Source organism: Halichoerus grypus, chromosome 10 (assembly GCF_964656455.1).
Source record: "Halichoerus grypus chromosome 10, mHalGry1.hap1.1, whole genome shotgun sequence".
Classification (NCBI taxonomy): domain Eukaryota; kingdom Metazoa; phylum Chordata; class Mammalia; order Carnivora; family Phocidae; genus Halichoerus; species Halichoerus grypus.
The window spans coordinates 58,605,224-58,627,776 of record NC_135721.1 but is presented as its reverse complement, the minus strand read 5'-3'; the positions used below and the strand labels follow the sequence as shown (position 1 = coordinate 58,627,776).

Below are 22,553 nucleotides of genomic sequence, written 5' to 3'. Positions count from 1 at the left end.
GAGAGAGAGAGCATGAGAAGGGGGAGGGTCAGAGGGAGAAGCAGACTCCCCGCCGAGCAGGGAGCCCGATGTGGGACTCGACCCCGGGACTCCAGGATCATGACCTGAGCCGAAGGCAGTGGCTTAACCAACTGAGCCACCCAGGCGCCCCAGTCTTTTTTTTTTTTAAGATTTTATTTATTTATTTAATTGACAGAGAGCGAGAGAGGGAACACAAGTGGGAGAGGGAGAAGCAGGCTTCCTGCCGAGCAGGGAGCCCGATGCGGGGCTCGATCCCAGGACCCTGGGATCATGACCTGAGCTGAAAGCAGTTGCTTAACCGACTGAGCCACCCAGGCGCCCCTCATCAGTCTTATATAATACCCAGTGCTCATTACATCATGTGCGTTCCTTAATGTCCATCACCCAGTTACCCCATTCCCCCACCCCCCTCCCCTCCAGCAACCCTCAATTTGTTTCCTATGATTAAGAGTCTCTTATGGTTTGTCTCCCTCTCTGGTTTTGTCTTGTTTTATTTTTTCCTCTCTTCCCCTATGATCCTCTGTTTTGTTTCTTAAATTCCACATATGGGAAACAAGGGCAAAAATGAACTAGTGGGACTTCCTCAAGATAAAAAGCTTCTGCACAGCAAAGGACACAGTCGACAAAACCAAAAGACAACTCACAGGATGGGAGAAGATATTTGCAAATGTCTTAACAGATAAAGGGCTAGTATCCAAAATCTATAAACAACTTATCAACTTAAAATCCAAAGGACAAATAATCCAATCAAGAAATGGGCAGAAGACATGAACAGACATTTCCCCAAAGAAGACATCCAAATGGCCAACAGACACATGAAAAAATGCTCAATATCACTCATCATCAGGGAAATACAAATCAAAACCACAATGAGATACCACCTCACACCTGTCAGAATGGCTAACATTGGGGCGCCTGGGTGGCTCAGTCGTTAAGCATCTGCCTTCGACTCAGGTCATGATCCCAGGGTCCTGGGATCGAGCCCTGCATCGGGCTCCCTGCTCGGTGGGAGGCCTGCTTCTCCCTTTCCCACTCCCCCTGCTTGTGTTCCCTCTCTCGCTGTCGTCTTCTCTCTGTCAAATAAATAAAATCTTAAAAAAAAAAAAAAAGAATGGCTAACATTAACAACTCAGGAAACAACAGATGTTGGAGAGGATGTGGAGAAAGGGGAACCCTCCTACACTGCTGGTGGGAATGCAAGCTGGTGCAGCCACTCTGGAAAACAGTATAGAGGTTCCTCAAAAAGTTAAAAATAGAACTACCCTATGATCCAGCAATTGCACTACTAGGTATTCATCCAAAGGGTACAAAAATAGTGATTTGAAGGGGCACATGCACCCCAATGTTTATAGCAGCATTATCAACAACAGCCAAACTATGGAAAGAGCCCAAACGTCCACTGACTAATGAATGGATGAAGATGTGGTATAAATATACAATGGAGTATCACTCAGTCATCAAAAAGAATGAAATCTTGTCATTTGCAATGATGTGGATGCAGCTAGAGTGTATTATGTTAAGCAAAATAAGTCAGAGAAAGACAATTACCATATGATCTCACTCATATGTGGAATTTAAGAAACAGATAAACATAGAAGAAGGGAGGAAAAAAAAGGAGAGGGAGGCAAACCATAACAGACTCTTAACTATAGGGAACAAACTGAGGGTTGCTGGAGGGGAGGTTGGTGGGGGATGGGCTAAATGAGTGATGGGCTCTAAATGAGCAATGGATATTAAGGAGGGCACTTGTGATGTGTGGGTGTTATATGTAAGTGATGAATCACTAAATTCTACACCTGAAACCAATATTACACTATATGTTAACTAACTAGAATTTAAATAAAAACTTAAAAAAAATGAAATACCCAAAGTAGTTTCTGTTTTCTTGATTCAACCCTGATTGATATATGGGGTCATATTTTTTTTTGAAATGTCCTTTCTCAAATAACTTCAGAAACAACTGCCATAGATGATTGCCTCAACACTTCATTTTACTTTGTGTGTCCATTCATTTACTCATCCACTCACATGCTGTATACTGAGCTCCTACCAGGTAGCAGGTGTTAGATGCTAAGGATACAAAGGAGAACACAGCAGCAACAACAATGACTAACATTTACTGAATATTTACAGTGTATGTTTAAACGCTTTATCATTATCATCTTGTATTAGTTCTCTAATACTGTATAAAAAATCACCTTAAAACACAATGGTTTACATTATTTTATTTTTTAAAAAGATTTATTTATTTATTTGACAGAGAGTGAGAGAGAGCACGGACAAGCAGGGGGAGTGCCAGAGGGAGAGGGAGAAGCAGCCTCCCTGAGGAGCAGGGAGCCTGATGTGGGGCTCAATCCCAGGACCCTGGGATCATGACCTGAGCCGAAGGCAGATGCTTAACTGACTGAACCACCCAGGGGCCCAAACACAATAGTTTAGACAACAAACACTTATTATCACATTTTCTGTGGGTAAGGAACTCTGGAGTGCTTTAGCAGGTGGGTTCTGGTTTAGTGTCTCTCAGGAGGTTTCTGTCAGGATATCAGCAGGGACTATAGACATCTGAAGGCTTGACTGTGAATGGAAGATCCACTTCCAAGATGGCTCCCTCACAGGGCTGTTGGCAGGAGGTCTCAGCTCCTCGCTATATGGCCTCTCCATCAGCTGATTGAGTGTCGTCACAAGAAGGCAACTGACTTTCCCCAGAGCAAGTGATCCAAAGCATAATGTCTTTTATGTCCTAATCTCAAAGACACTATCACTTCTGTCATATTTGACTTGTTAGTTGCTTAGCCCACTCACAGTCAGGGAAGAAAAAAAAATTTTTTTAAAGATTTATTTATTTATTTATTTGAGAGAGAGCGAGAGCAGGAGAGGGGGCAGGTGTAGAGGGAGAAGCAGACTCCCCGCTGAGCAGGGAGCCTGATGCGGGACTCGATCCCGGGACTCCAGGATCATGACCTGAGCCGAAGGCAGTTGCTTAACCAACTGAGCCACCCAGGCACCCCGGGAAGAAAATTTCAACTCCATATTTTGAAGGGTGTTAAAGAATTTGCAGACATATTTTAAAAGCACCACACATCTGATTCTTACAACCACCTGGATTTTGCTAAGAACAAAAGGGGGTGGCAGACCTCAGTTTCTAGCTTGCTGTCGTGTTGGGGAGGGGTCCCTCTTCAAAAGGAATTTTTCCACATGTTTTTTATTTAAGGTATTTTTTTTTAATGTCATGACTCATGGAAGTTTTTATTTGACAAGGGAAGGACATGTGATATTGCATTGTGGAAAACATTTTGTTTGGAGAAATCACTTTTTATGAATGAGCTGGCTCTAAACTTCCTTGAAGCCAGAGGACCTCTCTTTTTTTTTAAAAGGTTATTTATTTTAGAGAGGGAGAGAATGAGAGCACAAGTGGGGGGAGGGGCAGAGGGAGAGACTCTCAAGTAGACTCCCTACTGAGGGTGGAGCCCGATGTGGGGCTCGATCTCACAACCTTGAGATCATGACCTGAGCCGAAACCAAGAGCTGGGTGCTCAATTGGCTGAGCCGCCCAGGCACCCCTAGAGGATTTCTCTTTTTCACTGGATTCTATCATTCCAGATATCAGGGAGTAAAAAGAAAATCACACCAGCACATCAGGTGCAGGGGCTCCACTCCAGGGAAAGCTGCATAGATGAAATGAAGTTGAGGATACAAATTCTCTTTTCGTTTCTGATGTACGCTGAGTCTTTCTGATTCTTCTCTCCCCAGCCCATCTAGAGATCTATAGAATCATTCTGCTCCCAGGGCTCTGAGGGTTTATTCTACTCCCACAAGAAAAGCAAAGTCCCAGCTTGTTTTTGATTTACTTGTCTCTGGTAGGCTGCCTTCTTGTTCTCAGACTGTAGTTTCCTGGAGAGCTGTAACCAAGTATCATTTATTTTTGAATATCCAAATCTTTTTTTTTTTTTTAAAGATTTTATTTATTTGAGAGAGAGAGAGTGAGAGTGAGAGAAGAGAGCACGAGAGGGAGGGGCAGCAGGAGAGGAAGAAGCAGACTCCCCACTGAGCAGGGAGCCCGACATGGGGCTTGATCCCAAGCCGAAGGCAGCCGCTTAAGACTGAGCCACCCAGGCTCCCCTTGAATATCCAAATCTTAACACAGTGCCTCACACATACCAGGTGCTCAAAACATTTGTAGCGTTGAATCAATATGTTTATTGCATTTTCACAGGTTCAAGATGGTGATTTGTTCAGCTGGTGAGACACAGAACCAAAGGTGTTAAGAGAAGGGTACCAACTAGCTAACTAGTAGTAGCCAACAATGCATTTGAATTAATCAAAGCCAATCTGTGACCACTGTCTAAAAGACACTCAAAACATACATTTTGCTGATGGCACAACAGAAGCACACTCTTCTTATGGATGGTTGCAGTCTTATGACTGGTTTCCACCTTCCTGATTAACCCCAACCTACCTCCCATCCATTCCTCACATCAGCCAAATTAAGCTCTGATACTTTAAAAATATAGATCTGATCATGTCACTCCCTTGGGAAAAATCACCTCAGTGGAGAAGCCCATAAGGTCCTGCTTGATCTGGCTTTTGCCTACCTCCCCAGCTCCATTCTGACTTCTTCCAAACTCTTTCTAAACCTTTGGGCTTCTGTATTTGCTGTTTCCTCTGCCTGCAGCTCTTGCTCCAGACTCTTTGCATGACTGGCTCCTTCGTAGGTTCCAGGTCTCAGAGAAGCATTCTCTGACCACTCCACCTAAAGTGACGTTAGTTGTTCATTACCCCTGCTTATTTTCTTCCTACCTTATTTGGGGCATCTGGCTGGCTCAATCGGTAGAGCATGCAACTCTTGATCTCGGAGCTGTGAGTTGGAGCCTCACATTGGGTGTAAAGATTACTTAAAAAATAATAATAATAAATAAAAATAAATTACCTCATCTATTTATTTACTTGTTTACTGTCTGTCTCCCTGAACCTAAATATAGGTGCCATTAAGGAAAGAACCTCATTTTGCTATCTTGATCACCCTTGAATCCCCAATATCCATCTGGCTTACAGTAGGCACTCAATCAATATTTGTTCAATGATTAAAACATAGAAAAATGAGTATGTTATTCAGTTAAGGAGGTGTGGGATACTACAGGCAGAATAGTGGTCACAGATTAGAGAGTAGAATATTTTTTTAAAAGACTTTATAATTATGGGGCGCCTGGCTGGTTCGGTTGGAAGAGCACGTGACTCTTGATCTCAGGGTTGTGAGTTCAAGCCCTATGTCGGGTATAGAGATTACTTAAAATAAATAAAACATTTTTTAAAAGTCTTTATAATTAGGGGTGCCTGGGTGGCTCAGTTGCTAAGCATCTGCCTTTGGCTCAGGTCATGGTCCCAGGGTCCTGGGATCGAGCCCCACATCAGGCTCCCTGCTTGGCGGGAAGCCTGCTTCTCCCTCTCCCACTCCCCCTGCTTGTGTTCCCTCTCTCGCTGTCTCTCTCTGTGAAATAAATAAATAAAATCTTTAAAAAAATAAAAATAAAAAATAAACGTTTTATAATTAAAAGAAAAGCCTTCCTTCCAAACCCCAAAGACTACCTGTGCTTTATTCCCATGCCTCAAACTCATCAGCAAAAAGAAAACTGCATTAGCAGGGACAGGTTTAAGATCATTCAGGCAAAGAAGAGGAAGTCCAAGGCTTCTCCTTGAGCCGTTCTTTTCCAGCTGTGGCTCCTCCTGGGTTGCCCCTGGCCTGGAAAGGCCTGACGTAGCTGTTACCACTCACTTCCTGGCCGCTTTCATGGCAGACTTGGTGACTTTGCCACCGGTTTCTACTGTTTTCTCCACAGCCTTGAGGACCCCAACAGCCACTGTCTGCCTCATGTCACACACAGTGAAGCAACCAAGGGGCAGGTACTCTGAGAAGCTTTCCACACACATGAGCTTTCGTGGAATCATCTGAATGATGGCTGAATCCCCAGACTTCGGGGCTTTGGGATTGTCTTCCAGCTTCTTGCCTGAACGCCAATCTTCTCCCTGATGTCTGCAAGCTTGCAGGCGATATGGGCCGTGTGGCAGTCCAGAACTGATGAGTAGCCAGCTGCAATGCCGCCAGGGTGGTTGAGAATGATCACCTGGAAGATGAAGCTCTCCACGTCTAAGGGCAGGTCATTCTTGCTGTCTCCTGCCATGTAGCCCCACCAGATGCCCTTCACTGACACATTTTTCACATTGAAGCCCACGTTGTCACCTGACAGGGCCTCAGCCAGGGCCTCATGGTGCAAAGGTCACCACCATGCCTGGCTTGAGGAAGCCTGTTTCCCGCCGGCCCACGGGCACGGTGCCAACGCCCCCATCTTGTATACATCCTGTAGAGGTGGCTGCAGGGGCTCTTCCATAGGGCGGGCAGGGGGCATGACGGAGTCCAGCGCTTCTAGCAGTGTCGTGGCCACCACGTTTCCTTCCTTCCTGGTGATCTTCCAGCCTCTGAACCAGGACATCTTGGTGCTGGGTTCTAGCATGTTGTCCCCATGCCAGCCTGAGATGGGCACAAAGGCGACAACCTCAGAGTTGTAACTGATCTTCTTGATTTAGGCCTTCACCTCCTTGCATATCTCCTCAAGCATGCACTACTATAAGGCGGCCCCGTGATGGCCATCTTACTGACTGCCACGATGAGCTGCTTCACACCCAGCGTATCAGCCAGCAGTACATGCTCACAGGTCTGTCCATTCTTGGAGATTTATATTTTTAAAATTTATTTATTTGAGAGAGAGAGAGCAAGCACATAGGGATCGGGGAGAGAGTCTTAAGCCGACTCGGCGCTCAGCGTGGAGCCCCACGCGGGGCTTGATCTCACGACACTGAGATCAGGACCTGAGCGTAAACCAAGGGTTAGATGCTTAACCGACTGCACCACCCAGATGCCCCCATTCTTGGAGATATTAATAACATTCCCCCAGAAGCCTGGAATATTATTTTTCCATGTTCATGTCTTTATAAAAAAAAAAACAGTTCTATGGGGTGGAGGTGGGAGGGCAAACACAATGATATTTATTTTGGAAACACATACATGACAATTACTTTTACTTTACATGCTGAGAGTAGAAATATGACCCCTATTCAATGCAAGATTTGCACTAAAGTTGAAAATGGACAAGACATTGGCATTCCCATCTATTATAACTGGGCCAGAGCTTCAATCACCAGCTGAAAAAATAAACATGGGGTCAGCAGGCATTTGCCCTGCACCCTGAGTGCATTCCACAGTGTAAACCATGTGCAAATGACCTAAAGATCTAATGCCTCCTGATTTACAATTCATGCAAAGCCATACAATCAATATAGGGTAGAGTGAGCCACAGCAGGGTGTCCTTGAAATTGATGCCCATTGTAGAATGGCCCAGGCAACAGGGGAACCATATCTGGGCCAAAAGAAATGACAGCATTTCTTGCCTTTTCTTCTCCAGTGTTTGGAGAACGAGGGCGACTAAGAGGAAGATGGCTCTGCTGGAGGTGGGACGGAAGCACCGCCAGGGTGTGCAGCAGTTGCCTGGCGTTAGCAAGCGGCAGAACAGGACACGTGGAGGGAAGCTGAGACATCTGTTGGCTTGTTGCTCAGAGTGGGGGGAGAGCCACCCTCAATAAGGAAGCCTGATGTAAAGCAAACCTGGGTGGAACCAGAGGCCTCTGTATTTATCTCTACAGTAAATGCGAGAGACTGAAAATGAATAACGTGTTCTGCTTGGTCTAGGGATTATCCAGAGGCATAAGCCACATCTCCATAATCTTCCCAACCACACCTGCTTCAGATGATCTTGCCTTTCTCTTTATCTGATTTTGGACTTCTCATGGTAGAAAGCAGCAGAGATGGTTTTACTTCAGGTATCCAGTAAGAGCCCACGTTGGTCTGCCATACCACCTTCTTTTGGGTTCTTTGAATGTGTCATGCTTTATATTATGGTTTCTACTGTTGTATCAAACTACCCCAAATTTAGTGGTATAAAACCATAACCATCTTATTATGCTCACAAACCCTATAGGTGAGGAATGTGGGTCCAGTGCAGCAGAGATGTCTTGTCTCTGCTCCATGGTGCCCAGGCCCTTACCTGGGAACTCATATACTGGAGGTGATTTGAATAGCTGGGAGCAGTGATAATCTGAAGTTTCCATCACTCATATCTGGTGCCTGGGCTGTTATGATGCAAAGGTTGGCCTCAGCTGGGACTACTGACTGGAACACCTACCTTCTCCAAGAGGCTTGGGCTTCTCACAGCATGGCTGCTGGCTTCCAAAAGGGATCATCCTGAGAGCAAGCATTCCAGGAGAAATAGGTGGAAACTGCATGGCCCTTTTTGACCCAGAAGTCACTTCTGCCACATTCTATTGGTTACAAGAGAGATATTAAATTAAGGGCCCCCATAGTCCTCCTCGCTAGATAGCTATGATCTGCTCCCCACGTGTCTGCGCATGGCCCTGCACACTGTCCTTCTGGACCACAGCTAATTCATCAGGGAGGGCTGCCAATTTTCATGCTAACCAATGACCTTCACCCTGTTGTCCGATGCCACAGGTTCTCCCTCTCTGTGGGAGGCAGGTGGAACAATGCAGATGTGTATTCACAGCCTGTCAGTGGAGGAGCACCAGCAGGAAAGGCCACAGAGCCCTGCAGCTGAGGGCTTCTGAACAACTTTGAGCCCAGAACCTCCCTCCACCCTAGCCACAGGAAGCCTGGTGATGATTCCTTTTGGATTAATGGTAGACTTCTGATCACTTCTTACAATAAATCCCTTTATTTTAGCTAACGTTAATGAATCTCAATTTGTTAACACCAAATGAGTCTAAACGAAAATGGCGTGACGTTCTAAAACACCAAATATAATAAATACCTCTTATATTCCAGCCCACAACCATCCTTCTATGAGAATTGCCCACACCCAAAGGTATGAGCACCAACAGGCTGGTGCCCTTAAAGTAAGTCCCCCAAGTTACTTTCAACCAGAAGATCTTTGCCTAAGACACCAATACAGGCATCTCCCTAGTTACCAAGCCCCAACTTGCAATGCCTTGTGATACCTGTGGTTATCAACAGCTGCCAGGTGTTAGGAACAGAGTAGTTGCCTCCCTGGGCAGGCAGAGTGAGACTGAGTCTCAGTCTATAAATTCCTCTTGCTAAGAAGCACTATCAATATTCATTTATCCAGCAAATACATACCAAGTGCCTACTATATACCAAAATTTGAATGGTTTCAACTTTATTATGTGTGAATCCAACTTTTGTGAGTTGGCCTTGGATTCCAATCATTATTTATAACACGGTTTTAAAGAAAACTTTGTTCTACATTCCTCCACCCCAACTGCCTTCCGATTAATATTTGGCCTACCCGGGATGCAAGCTGACGATTGCTTGCAAAGGACACAGAGCAGCACCATGAATGTCTCACTTGAGAAAAAGCTGTAGACCTCCAGTATTGCTTTCTGGCTAATGTGGGGAAGGGGCCAAGACCTGAGAGGTGATGCTTCAAAATGTAGCTGTGTGTAAGGTGTCCACAGAAAAGCAAACAGTACAGTAACAGTGGAGCATTTTCCTGAAACAGGTAGTGGAGACACCTGGAAAGTCTCTGAAATGAGTCACTGGTGATTTACATAATTGAATAGGTATCTGATTTAGACACTCTTTAGGTTAGGTGGGTTTTGTCAAACTTGTATATATTGAGTAATATTTGCACTCAAAAATTAAATTCGGGGCACCTGGGTGGCTCAGTGTTAAGCGTCTGCTTTTGGCTCAGGTCATGATCCCAGGGTCCTGGGATCGAGCCCCGTGTCGAGCTCCCTGCTCAGCGGGAAGCCTGCTTCTCCCTCTCCCACTCCCCCTGCTTGTGTTCCCTCTCTCGCTGTGTCTCTCTGTCAAATAAATAAATAAAATCTTTAAAAAATAAATAAAATGTAAGCCCCTTGAGGGTAGAGACTTTGTCTATTAAAAAACAAATTTAAATTCATCCAAATAAAGACTGGAGGGTGCCCAGGTGGCTCAGTTGGTTAATTAAGGTCTGACTTCGGCTCAGGTCATGATCCCGGGGTGCTGGGATCGAGTCCTGCATTGGGTTCCCTGCTCAGTGGGAAGTCTACTTCTCCTTCTGCCCCTTCCCTCGCTTGTGTGCTCTCTCTCTCTCTCTCTTGCAAAAATAAATAAATAAAATCTTAAAAAAAACCAAAAACATTTATAAGACTAGGCTTTGTTAAGAAGTAACAATAAATGGGGTGCCTAGGTGGCTCAGTTGGTTAAGCGTCTGCTTTTGGCTCAGGTCATGATCTCAGGGTCCTGGGATCGAGCCCCGCATCGGGCTCCCTGCTCAGCGGGGATCCTGCGTCTCCCTCTCCCACTCCCCCTGCTTGTGTTCTTGCTCTCGCTATCTCTCTGTCAAATAAATAAAATCTTAAAAAAATAAAAAATAAAAAATAAACTCACCTTCCAGAGAAAGCATTATTAATAGTTCGGTGCAGTTTTTTCTAAACTACACATATGTGGATTCTAACCTATGGTGATCAGTTTGTGGCCCCTGGCCTTCCAGTTGAGGGTCCCAGGTCAGGAAGAACTGCTCTAGAAGTCTTAGATGACATGCACAGGTCTGAGCCTCTGTGCTATACTAAGAATCAAGAACCTGCAGGACTACCCTTGACAAAGTCTCCTCTTCCAGTGTTAAGTCAAGGCCAATCCCACCACATGGTCAACTATCTCTCTGGCATGTGTGTCTCGGATGGGAACTATTTTCAGGGGAGCAGGTACAAAAGTAAGCAGGGACAAAATTTCCTGTTGGTGAATGGGGGAAAATATCCTATTTCAGATCCAAGGCAGCCAACAGGTATCTGATAGGCTGGTGTCTTGGAACATTATTAGTACCCAGTAAAGACAATGTTGAGACCAACATTCTGGTTATATTTGAAAGGAGGAGAGGCTTAATGTTGTTCTTGCAGAGTAATTAACTGGGGCAGGTACACACCCACGTAGCTTTTAAAAACATTATTTTCTTGAGTCTCGAATGTCAGCACACTCTTCCTACTTCAAAGATGCTGAAGTGTGCTGGGTGGAGCATCCAGGTTAGATGCTCTCATTATATGTTGTCTTTTGTGTTTCAGTTTAATGATAGGCCCAGGCACACAAGTTTATGATTTAGCTTTGGGTTGATATCTATGAGATCCACCTCTCCTGCAATTTTAATTTTTGTATTTATAACTAAGTTAATCTTGTTAGTGATGCTTTAATTGGGAATTTTGGTCTAAATATTCATGAGATTTTTTTTCACGGCAGAAAGGTCAGGGAAGGTATCTTTTACCATATAGATCTCTGCAGTTTTGATTAAATAAATTATTTATGCCACCTGCTGGTCTTTTTAGGACTCACTTTTTCATTATTAAAATTTTTTACATTTAATTTGTTTTTATGCTATACACAAATGTGTCTAAAATAATCCTTCAATCAAATCCATAAATGTTTTATAAGGAATGTACTTATTTATAGAACTTGATTCTGACCCACATCTTCTATTTTTAAAATTTCTTCTTGCCAAGGCTAATTTAAAAAGATACTTATATATTATTTAGGGGAGAGTTATTCTCTAGTCTAGACTAACATTCTTAAACAGCATGTATTTTAGACTTCAAAGCCTATATGAATACCAAAAAAGCATATGGTCCTGGTGAATAGTGAAGTTTGTCATCTCTACAAATGTAAAATAGCTCATTTAGCTAGAAAATCATTAAGTTACTTTTTCTGGAAGGAAAACTTACAACAAAGGTAACAACACCATTTAATCTATTTTACCCATCCCTACCCCCTTACCATCTGCTACCCTCTACTCTTACCTCCTCCTTGTAGTACATAATCAAGTTGGGAGAATTCTCTACATAACCCAGGATTGATGTTTTCTCATTTAAAATTTGTATATAAAAAAATAAATAAATAAAATAAAATTTTTATATATGCCTCAGAGTACTATGGGAGACTAGTGAGGAGCAAACTGAAGTGCTCAAAGAGCCCCCCAAATTGACTTTGGGAGGGGTAACATTTTTTTTAACTACAAGAGAAAACGGGGGTGCCTGGGTGGCTCAGTCATTAAGCGTCTGCCTTCGGCTCAGGTCATGATCCCCGGGTCCTGGGATCGAGCCCCACATCGGGCTCCCTGCTCCAAGGAAAACCTGCTTCTCCCTCTCCCACTCCCCCTGCTTGTGTTCCCTCTCTTGCTGTGTCTCTCTCTGTCAAATAAATAAAATCTTAAAAAAAAAGAGAGAGAGAAAACAGATTAATTGTAATTTGAGAAAATTCAGGCAAGCACAAAGAAAAAAATAAAAGTAATCTATAATAAGCCCAACTCCCAAAGAAAAGCAGTATTAACATATTGGTGAATATCTTTTCTAGATATAGTTATACACTTTTCTTAAAAAACAAATTGGGGGGTGCCTGGCTGGCTCAGTCGGTAAGAGCATGCAACTCTTGATCTCAGGGCTGTGAGTTCAAACCCACGTTGGGTGTAGAGCTTACTTAAAACAAAAAACAAAAGCAAACACCGCACTAGGATTGTCTAAGGATAATACCCTTACCTACTGCTTTGTAATTTGCTTTTATCATTTATCAATACAATGTAATCATTTTCCCATTTCATTATTCTTCTAATATCTGGAATTCCGTTACCTAGATGAACTGTACTAGATTTAACGAGTCCTATATCTATGGCTCTGTGGTTTGTTTTGGACAACAGAAATAGAAATAAGCCACGGTGAGCATTCTGGTACGTACATCTTGGTGTGTATTGTCAATGCTTTTCTTAGGATATGTGGGAAATTCATAGTAGCAGAATTTGTAGGATCAAAAGTTAAGAACATTTTTCAGGTCGTCAGTCCATACTAAATAATTGATCATTGATAGCACCCAGGAGGAGGATAATTGTGGGGGTCACACCCTTAGGCAGGTTTTAGTGTTCTGCCTCCCTCAATCTCACCTTGGAGTTCTTTGGAGGAAAAAGCTGCCTGGTCATTTCAATGCTGAAGGAAGTTCCTGAAAAGAGTGGGAACTCTTTTTTTTTTTTTTTTTGTTAAAGATTGGGAACGCTTAAATGATAGTAAAAGCTCATTTTAAATTGATGGTTGGTAACAGAGATGTAAATAACAATCCAGACAGAGATCTATGAAATCCTAGGATATTTTAACTGAGACAGTTTCAGAAAATAGCTGTTCTGTTTAAACTATAGAACAAAGAGTAAGCATATTTTCTTGAACTTTTTTTTGAGTATGGAAAACATGCATAACAGGACTGATATGAACAGCTGCTCAGGCCACACACAGCACAATCCCAAAGGTGCCAGTTACACAAATCAGAATTTGAATAGTGCATCCTTGGGTTGTACAGTCTGGCAGCTCTTTGCACACAGTACACAATTCAAACAGGTATATGTAAGAAATTAGTTTTTCTGCCACCTTGTCCCCCAGCTGTCCTACCTAGAGCAGCAACTCAAATAGGGGTGCCTGGCTGGCTTAGTCGGTGGAGCATGTAACTCTTGATCTTCGGGTTGTGAATTCAAGCCCCACTTTGGATGTAAAAACTACTTTTAAAAAAAATTTTAAAAATAAATAAAATAAATAGAGCAGCAACTCAAGTCTTTGGTTATCCTTCCAAGATACTCTACGCACATACAAATATTTATAGAGGTAGGTAGTCTTTTTTTTTTTTTCCTAACACAAATAGTGGTATACTATAGACACTGTACTGCTCTTTACTTTCTTCACTTAACAACAAATCTTGGGGATGGTTCTGTTATCAGTATTATCTTGGGCTACCTCCTCCTCCTTTTTAATGGCTGAATGGTATTCCACTGTGTGAATGTTTAGGGCTCTTTCTTTATAAGTAGGAAATTGTGGTATTATTAGAAATAAAGAACAAAGAAGGAACAAAGTTTAGGAAGCATTAGGATAAATTATGGTGTGGACATGCTGAGTCTCAAAACTGGGGACAAGAAATAGGAGCTGTTTGTAAAAGGAGTCAGGATGAGAGGAATGAATTTTGGAGTCAATCAAAGTGCTAAGATAGAGGCTGAGCTGTCGTAACAAAGATACCTCAAATTCCATGGCTTAAACAGTACAGAAGTTGATTTATATCTCCTGTAACAGCCAGAGATAATCAGTCTAGGGTTGGTAGGGTGGCTCTGTCATCTTCTATCTATGGCTTCCATCTCTGGCTCTAGCTCCTGCCATTGCATCTGCATCATAGCCAGCAGAAAAGAGCAGAGACAAGTAGAGGACATGCCTATTACTTTAAAAGCATGACCAGGAAGTGGCCCATATCACTTCTCACACTCAATTGGCCAAACTTAGTCACGTGCCTCACATCCTAGTTACAAGTCTCACATCCCATGGCCAAGGGCAAGACCACTTGCAGTTTCAGGCTGAGTTCCATTACTAAAGAAGAAAGAAAGGATGAATATTGGTAGAAGCTAGCAATTTTTGCCATATTCACAGTGGTTGGTTAGATTCCTTAAGAAAGAAGACCCTGAGGGAGATTCACGTGCAGGAATTTTTTTATTGTGGTAAAACAGAATAACATAAATGTTACCATTTTAACCATTTTTAACTGTGCAGTTCAGTGGAATTAAATGCATTTACAGTATTGTGCAACCATCACCATCCATCTTCAGAACTTTTCATTTTCTCAAACTGAAACTACCCTTTAAACACTAACACCCCAAGCCCCCAGTGTGCAGGATTTTACAGGGGATGTGCCCTCGGGATGACACCTGAATAGCAGCACAGTTGCAGTAGAGGCTTCACATGACCCAGTGGGGGCTCTGAAGCACGGATGGGCCTTCAGGGGTGTCCCATCCTGGGGCAAGGGCCCTGGACTTGAGGCCAGGCATGGGAAATGATCTTGGGGGGAGACAGTGCTCCTTTGCTGAAGGCAATCCTTGGAGAAAGACTTAGCTGGGAGTTTTTGGTAGCCAACACGCCCAGTATCTGGGAGAATAAGTGCCTTGGTCCAGAACAGAGGGCCTGGGCAATACAGCACAGCATCCACGAAAGCCTACCTATTATGCCACTCAGACCCACTTGCTTTATACAGCAAGGTCAACACCTCCAGAATTCTGACTGGTCTCTTTTCCTGGGGGAAGCTTAAAAGAGAAAGGTTGTTGGGATAGACTCAGCCCTCACTAATGCAGCTGGCCTTCAGGTAGAACTAAAACTCAAGATGACCCTCCTCCACTACCCATTCTAGAGTTCCCTTACCCTCAGCCAGCACCTCTGCTGATCTAGGTGGCTTCCTTGGTGGTCTGGGTAAACCAGGCCCTCAACCTTATCTTTTAGTCTTTCTTCTTTCAGACCCCTGACCAACTTGCCCAGCTTTCCAAGGCTGCCCATATATATATTCCTACCTCATGTCATTTCTTTTCCCACAGAAAGTAGATAACCACAGCCTGTGGGCTAGTCTCTGGTCACCAGAAACTTCTTAGACTGGCTGCCGTGTTTGTCCATTTACCTTCAAAATTGAGTAAGGGTCGGGGCGCCTGGGTGGCTCAGATGGTTGAGCATCTGCCTTCAGCTCAGGTCATGATCTCCATGTCCTGGGATCGAGCCCCATATTGGGCTCCCAGCTCAGTGGGGAGTCTGCTCCTCCCTCTCTCTCTGCCTCTCTCCCTGCTTGTGCTCTCTCTCTCAAATGAATAAGTAAAATCTTAAAAAAAAAAATGAGTAAGGGACTCCTAAGAAAGCCCCAGTGGAGCCCCCAAATAGGCCAATGGAGCTGTAGGTATGAGCTGAGGGAGAGACATCAGTGTACCAGTAGTGGATGACAGGGGGTTTTGGATCATCTGCTTATGCAGGACACTGTGCCCTCCTGACACTGTTCATGCCTGATCGCAGATTTACCACTTCCACTGTGTAATAGATGGGCCTGATAGAAACAATCTTGTAATAGGCAGCCTGGGCCACATGTTCACTTGATGTCCTATAATCAGTTCTTCTGTCTACCAGACAGTAGCACGTTTGGGGCTATTTTTCAAATGGTGGAAAATTCTTCACTGAAGTTGGCATAGCCTTACTCCAGTACCCTTGGGGTCTACATTGTGATTCTCTATTGGAAACTGCCTGAAGTTCCACACGGCATCCTTGTCCATGACACTTCTAATACCATAATGTTTGCTGGGTTGTATTGTCCAAGTGGCAGGGCTGCTCTTGAAAAATCCTTCTTTGATTTCTTATCTAGGTTGAGGGGACTCTGCATTATTTATAAACAAGTGGGGACACTCACCCTTAACAGGAGCAGTGGGCCATTTTGCTGGCCCAGAAAGTTTAGAGGGATCTGTAGTTTCCAAGTTTCTGTGTGCATCAATCCAGATATCCCCATCCCAAGTCTGGGGTTTCACCTCTTCTTACTCAGAGCCCTGACCTTGGCACAGCAGACTGGAGAATTCAAATTTCTTTGGATTTCTGCTGCTCTTATAATTAAGTCCAGGGTCTGTCCATCTAAGGCTCTTTTTGACCTCTGGCTGCAGGAGATGAGAGTCTCTATATGCTTCCAAGGAGGCCCTCTCGTTTTCACATTTGGCCTTCAATTGATGATTAATCACCCTTAGTCTTTTGGTGTCTTTTCTCCAATGCATCAGTGACACTCAGAAAAACCCATCTGATTTCACTGTGGTTAGTACTTATGGTTAGTGCTTTCCCCAAACTCTCAAAAGCTGGTACATCCCCTTCCATTAGGATTCCATCCAAGTCCACCACTAGTGAAAGTTTTAATAGTTATACTGCATACCAAAAGTTTGTCATGTTCCTCTGGCCACCAGTGATGGGGTACTCACTGGAAGATGGGTGGTCCAGTTCCAGTATCCTATTTTAGAGTCAGCTTCCTTGAACCACTCCTGGCATCAACTGTCCTAAGTTGCGTTCTCCAAGAAATAGATAATGAGATGAAGATTTTTGTGTAGGTGGTTTGTGGAGGAGTGCTCTCAGGATCCACATCCGTAGAACTGGAGGAGTTGACCTGCAATGCGGTTACAACAGAAACTAGGAGAATTCTGGAGCAGGTATGGCTGGCTCTTCAAAATTATCCCACCCTGAAGCAAGGAGGGTGGCTTTTCTCATTCCCACACTGAACAAACATTGGATGTGGCTTTCCTCAGGAAGGGGATGTGACCTCGGGTAAGGTGGCTCTCTTTGCATGAGGGCATTCCCAGAGGGGGACTCAGCTGAGGGTTGTCATACTCCAACCTTCCCAGCAGCTGAGGAAAGGAAAGTCAGTATAGAAGGAGGGGATCTGGAGGGCACCTGGCTGACTCAGGCGGTGGAGTGTGGGGCTCTTGATCTTGGGGTTGTGAGTTGGAGCCCCATGTTGGGTGTAGAGATTACTTAAAAATAAAATCTTAAAAAAGAAAGAGAAAAAGAAGGGGATATGGGTAATACACCAGTATCCACCACAGAGAATATAATATTGCAGGAGAGGATTAGAAATAAAAGGGAGTCAATGACAGTTCACTAGAGAGACTTCTACGTTTATGTGACAATAGGAAGAAGAATTGTCAGAAAGGAGGAACCAAAAATATTAGGAGAACATAGGGTGCCTGGGTGGCTCAGTCGTTAAGCGTCTGCCTTCAGCTCAGGTCATGATCCCACGGTGCTGGGATCGAGCCCCACATCGGGCTCCCTGCTCCGCGGGAAGCCTGCTTCTCCCTCTCCCACTCCCCCTGCTTGTATTCCTGCTCTCTCTCTCTGTCAAATAAATAAATAAAATCTTAAAAAAAAAAAAAAAAGAAATATTAGGAGAACATAGAGAGCAGGGAGCCATGGAAACCAAAGAAGCAGAGGGGAGGAGTCCACAGGAATCTTGAAGTTTATTAATCCAATCCCCTGACTTTAAAGATGAGGAACTCCAGAGCAGAAAGACAAAGCAGCTTAATTCCATTTTACCCATCAAGTTAGCGACAAAGCCAGGGTCAGCATTTAGGTTTTCTGATTCCCTATCTGATGTTTTTAATTCTGTGTTTTCTCCTGGCACCATGTGTAGGTGCTTTCTTTCTTGTTCACCCTCGGAGGGTGAACCCACCCTTGCAAGGGAAAAGTGAAATTAGTGAAACTCTGGAGCGTTCCATTTGTGGGGATTTGGTTTCTAACTTCATTACCTCTCATAAAAAGATTTCTTGAATTATACACATTTTTAACTTCAGTTCTTCCTTTCACATTGAACGATGTAGACAAAGAGACATTATTGAATGTGAAGAGAGTTACAATTCTATAGATTATTTTTTAAAAAGCTGTGGAGGAACTTTAGGACAAATTTTTCTCTAGAACAGATTGGCTGCCTACCTTGTCATAGGCTTGTGGCAGAAGCAAGGGATGTTTCTTTCATTTCTTTGCTTTAAATATACGGTTGAACTGAGTAATACTTTCTTTTTCTCTTTTTCATAAAACTTACCATGGTGTGCCAACAATGTTTAATTGGTTGGAAAACACCAGATGAGAGGGGTTAGGTTATTATCATTGACACATTATAAATGGGAGCAGTTAATTTCATCTTGTGCATCCAGATTTGTGGTTATTTTAAAGTTTGTTTGTTTTTTTAATTAAGATTACACTCTACCTTCTGACATGGGGCTTGAACTCATGACCCCAAGATCAAGAGTTGCATGTTCTACTGACTGAGCCAGCCAGGCACCCCTAGACCTGTGGTTATTTTAGAACAAAAGTCTCCCCTCTCCCCAGACAGATGATTGGTTCCTTAGATATGGTGCTATGCCACTTAGTTTTCTATATAGCTTTACACTTTGCAACTGAAAGGCTCAATGCCTCCTATGGGGCATGTGAGGCCTACATATATATATTAAGATAGTATTGAAAATTAGGGCTTAAAACAGCCAGATAGCCTTGTGAGAGAAAACAGTTTCACGAGGGCCTGATGACTTAAGCTGATCCTACTGTCGCTATGCCTTCTTTACCACAGTTAAGGATTAGCACCCCCCGTCATGAAAGGACAGAGTGCTTGAGGCACACTAAGGAGACTAAATATTGGCTGTGAGGACAGCACAGGAAGGATACGACTTTTCTTTCCCTGGCCACTCCCCTCTGCTTTGTGGGGGAAGCAGAGGATCACTTTTTTCATTGGTTTTGTTTTGTCCTTGCTTTTTGACACTGGCAACAACTTTTTAAAAAATTTTTAAATGTTTGTATGTATGTATGTAATCTCTGTACCCAACGTGGGACTCCAACTCATGACCCTAACATCAAGAGTTGCATGCTCTTCCAGCTGAGCCAGCCAGGCACCCCAGCAACTTCTTTTAATAGGTCAGTAATTTTTATTCAGATATTGCAATTATGACTCCTAGTAGCACACTGAAAAATATCCTGAGTCAATGTAGTTACACACCATCTAATGGCTCTGAAAATATTTAATTTCATTATGTTCATGAATAAAACTTTGGAACTGATTCTAAGGAGGCTCAAATTCTACATATTTACTGGCCACTTAAACTGCTAAATTAGTGATATTGAGCAACATGGACTTCCTCTCAAAATACATTCACGTATAAATATAGTAAATTAAATTTACTTAATTTTAAATTCTCAGATGAGAAACAAAGTAATCCAAGAAAGGACAATTTACTCAGAGGCCTAAAATCATCATTTATGTTCTAAAGGTAAAACAAATATATGAGTAAAAATATATGGATATTTGAAAATACCTGGAAGATTGAAATGTTCAGTTTTCAATTAAGATCTTTGCCATTGTACGTAGTGAACTTTAAGCAGCAGCTTGTTCTCTCAGTAAGGAACTCATATTTACTGAGCTCATTAGACTGATGTGTAATATCCAAACTCCAATATACTGATCTCTGATAAGAAACATCGGGGCACCTGGCTGGCTCAGTCGGTACAGGGGCAACTCTTGATCTCAGAGCTGAGTTTGAGCCCCATGTTGGGTGTGGAGATTGCTTAAAAATAAAATCTTAAAAAAAGAAAAGAAACATATTGTTGCTCAGACCTTAGTCCTTTTATTAGCATAATAATGACCACATTTTCTCCTATTAGGTGGATTTTTTTTTTTTTTTAAGTAGGCTTCATGCCCAGCATGGAGCCCAACCTGAGGCTTGAACTCACAACCCTGAGATCAAGACTTGAGCTGAGATCAAGAGTCAGATGCTTCACCGACTGAACTACCCAGGTACTGCAGGTGGACTGTATTTCTAATCATCTTCGGGCCATAAAACCAGTCTCAATAAATTTAAAAGGAATCAACTCACACAAAGTGTTTTCTCTGACCAAAATAGAATTAAATAATGGAAAGATCTCTGGGAAGTCCTCCAAATACTTAGAAACTAAATATACTCTATATAACTTTTGGGTCAAAAAAAGAGAAAAAGGGAATTAGAAAGTATTCTGAACTGAATGAAAATAACAACAACCTATCAACATTTGTGGGTATTAATGGGAAATTTATAGCACTAAACACCTATATTAGAAAAGAAGAAAGGTCTTAAGTCTATGACTTTAGCTTCCACCTTCAGAAACGAGAAATAGAAGAACAAATTAAAGCCAAAGTATACAGAAGAAAGGAAAAAATAAAGATAAGAGCAGAGATCAATGAAATAGAAAACAAAAATAATAGAGAAAATCATGAAACCAAAAGCTGGTTCTTTGAGAGAAGAATGAAACTGATAAACCTCTAACCGGATTCACTGGGGGGAAAAAGAGAGAGAGAGAGCAATGGCACAAATTGCCAATGTCAGGAATGAGAGAGAAAAATATCATAGAACTTATAGACATTAAATGCATCATAAGATAATATTATAAACAACTTTTTTGCCAATAATTTTGACAACATGGATAAAATGTACATGTTTCTTTAAAGACACAAAGTACCAACGTCATTGAAAAGAAGATATGTAACTTAGCCTTATACCTACTAAAGAAATTGATTTGTTGTTGAAAACCCTTCCACAAAGAAAATGCTAGGTCCAGATGGTTTTACTGAGAAACCTACCAGATATTTAAGAAGTTATACCAATTCTACACAAAGTTTTCCAGAAAATGAAGGAAGAGGGATGTTTTCCAACATATTCTGTGAAGTCAGCATCACCCTGATACCAAAACCATCAAGAATATCACAAGAAAACTACAGACCAATAACCCTCATGAACATGATGTAAAATTATTAACAAAATATTAGCAAATTGAATCCAATAATATATAAAATGGATAATGCATTATGACCAAGTGTGGTTTATACCAGGAACATAAGTTTTAACGTTCAGAAAGTTTAATGCTGCATCATGCTTAATAGTGTAAGATTGAAAAAAAAAAATGGTGTAAGTTTGAATGGTTTCCCCCTGAGATCAAGAACAAGGCAAGAATGCCCACTCTAGTCCCACCTATTGAACACTGGGTTGGAGGTCCTAGACAGTTCTCTGTAAGGCAGTAAATAAATAAGTAAATAAATAAGTTGAGGCCAAACTCAACCTATTAGGTTGTTGACTGTCAGTTCTCACTAATGTCAAAATGTTTGTCTCTAGTAGATGCTGCTCCCCTGACTTCTAGTTTTCTCCTATTTTGCTGTGAGCTTGGAAACCATGTGGTCAAGCTTATTTTATTGTGTAACACTGGAATATATAAAGTATAACTTGCCTAAGTTTAATACACAGTAATGGTGACATTTATGTTGGCTTGCTCAGAGGCCTTTTTTTACTTTTCTGACTATGGATAAATTACTTAACCTCTCTGGGGGAAATAATAGGACCTATTTTAAGGGTTGTTATAAGGATTAAAAGTGGTCAAGATTAATTTAAGGTAGATTTAGTATAATTCATTTATCTCTTTCTTAATCAATTTTTAAATTTAGAAAATCAAAGTAACAAATCAATATGCTATTCTTCATTACCTATTCTTCATTTGTTATATTGCAATGTCATGTATTATAAGCTATTTATAAAGCAAGGAATATGATACAAATCCTGATATTTCTTTGATCAAATGTAACTATTTACCTGTTTCAGACTCTGAGGTTCTGCTTTTGACAATAAATAAATCTCAAGTATAAAAATCAGAAATAGCACCATTATTTCATTAGACATTATGATAAAACTTTTCCCATGATTTAATGAAATAGAAAGGTATAGATTGTAAAAATTAATTGTAACTGCACATAAAATATAATTTTTTTTTGCTAATGGGAAGTAGATAACATTAAATAAAATTAAATAAGATAAACTAAAAATACAAATCATTAATAGTAAATATTTTATATGATTTGATAAAAATCATTAGTAACTATCTTATTGAATTATGCACCAAATTTGAAAGAGATCATGTAAAAACTTGGTTTTAGCTAGTGGGTCATGAAGAATTTGGTTATTCTAAAAAATATTTTAGCTACATCTGGAAAAATCAACTAAATTAATGAATTAATTAAAAATTTAATAAATAAAAATTAAAAAATCAAATAATCAACTGCTTTGGCCATTCCAACATATTTCTTTCCTGCTAATGATTTTGGAATGAGTATTGAGAATAGGTGGAAA

At 41.8% G+C, this 22,553-nt stretch overlaps 1 pseudogene; it reads right to left on the bottom strand.

The window, feature by feature from the left end:
• Positions 1 to 5,787: 5,787 nt before the first annotated feature.
• Positions 5,788 to 6,742, bottom strand: LOC144379323 (elongation factor 1-alpha, somatic form pseudogene; annotated as a pseudogene).
• Between the last annotated feature and the right edge of the window lie 15,811 nt (positions 6,743 to 22,553).